General features: G+C 43.8%; 1 pseudogene; it reads right to left on the bottom strand.

Annotated features, from left to right (window-relative positions):
* Positions 1-267: 267 nt before the first annotated feature.
* LOC147457203 (uncharacterized) lies at positions 268-856 on the bottom strand (annotated as a pseudogene).
* Positions 857-1,887: the final 1,031 nt, after the last annotated feature.

Raw genomic sequence — 1,887 nt, 5'->3', positions numbered from 1 at the left:
CAACCTCTACTCGAATAGTCTGTGGAAGGCTCTTCGGTAGTCAAATCTGCAATGCTCGCGCTCTCGTAGGGATGTCAGTCTGAGCTCTCCTAGCGTGTCTACGTGTGCATCTAGCTCTAGGACATACTATCTGTTGTGAAGGTACCGACCTCTCTAGGGGTAGTCTCATCTCTCGACATCTGGCTCGTGGAGGTCTCCCTCTAGGGTATGATCTTGTATGTGCTGGGTGTGCTCCGCTAGCTTGAAACGCTTGGCGGCAAATCAAGTCTAGGTGAGAAGAATCCTGGCAGTGGTTTTCTGAGTGATGTGGGTGGTGGCACTGTGTCTAAAGGAGGTAAGGCACTCCTACTCGAAGTAGGGCGCTGGGTCGGTCGTACGGCAATCCACAAGTCAAAAAGTAAAGCTCAGTGCCTGTGGTGCTCATGTAGCATCTGTCTTTAGGCTCGCCAACTAGTGTCACAACATCTGTGGATAGGCGTCTACTATAAGTGCGACACTCTAATCGATATATGCGCTGAGCACTATCTATATAGATCACTCGAGGACCTACCCGCTGTAATGTAACCTACACAGGATGGTCGAAGGCCTCAAGGCAATCATCTGCGTGTACTAGCTCTTTCTCCTCTAGCCTAATCAAATGGTCGACCACATACGTGGCGCGATAGTCATCTCTAAATGTGCCATCCCATGTGTCGTCGGGAAGGACTCGCACCACCTGGAGGGTCTGTGTGAGGCCAAAGGACGCGCGACACTGGACAAAGAAATATCCATATGTGTCCGTGTAAAAGGGCCGGCCTCTGTGCTCGCCTACAAGTGTGAGCAATGTGTACCCAGAGCATGAAGTGGTCATGGCCATCATATGTGCGCTCTCGGCATGTGATAGGCCTCTAAACCTCGTCAACTCATCGAATGTAGACTAAAATCAAAATCTGCACTATATCAAGGTTTATGCGTACAATCGGACTCAAATCTGGCAAAACCTAACTTTCGGACGTATATGCTCTAAATGTGTCTAATCGTGTGTACATGCGCGCAAGTGTCGAGTATGTGGGGCGTGTGATGCGTGTGGAATATGTGTGAGAAGGAAAGAAAGAAAGAAAAAAAATCGTTTTTTTTTTAAAATTCGGACGCCCATGCACACACTCTTTTTATTATCTTTGTTGACTTTGTTTCTCTTTCTCTCACCTAGATTCTTTCCTCACATGCTTTGTCTTTTGTTGACTTTACTCCCTTTCCACACATCTAAAAACAAGCATGCACATGTGCTTGACCCCCACTCCCTTTGTTTGCTTGTGCACTACACTTTACACACACCCAAATTGAGGATGACACACACCCCTCTTAAATGATGCACACACCTAAATCAAGTAAGTGCACACACACACCCAATTTAAGTAAATGCACACACACCTAAATCAAGTAAGTGCACACACACACACACACCTAAATCAAGTAAATGCACACACTATTCCGAGAAGTGAGACCTATGCGCATGCAAAGCTAAAAATAAGTCGTGAAGTGCGTACGCTCTCAATTTGGTGAAGATTTTTTTGCAATTAACACTTCAAAATCACACCCAAAATCAAATTTTAATGCATTTTGCATCCAAATTAAGTCGATTTTTGCTTCTCTTTTTGCCTAATTTTGACTAAGAAATAGCATAATAAGCAATAGAATTAAGCAAAATTAAGCATATACAATTGATCATCACATTTTGAACCTTGCAATTCATCCAATTTCACATCAATTTGCAATCACTTACAAGCCCAATTAAGTGTGCACACACAAGCATAATCAAGCACTAATCGCTAATCAATGCACAAACATTCTACCAAAATTTGGATAGCATTTCGATGCAACATTGGCAATCGAAAACCATAAACCATA

This window comes from Adiantum capillus-veneris, chromosome 5 (genome assembly GCF_014529385.1).
Source record: "Adiantum capillus-veneris isolate H3 chromosome 5, ASM1452938v2, whole genome shotgun sequence".
In the NCBI taxonomy this organism is placed as follows: domain Eukaryota; kingdom Viridiplantae; phylum Streptophyta; class Polypodiopsida; order Polypodiales; family Pteridaceae; genus Adiantum; species Adiantum capillus-veneris.
This window is presented reverse-complemented; position numbering and strand designations above follow the sequence as displayed.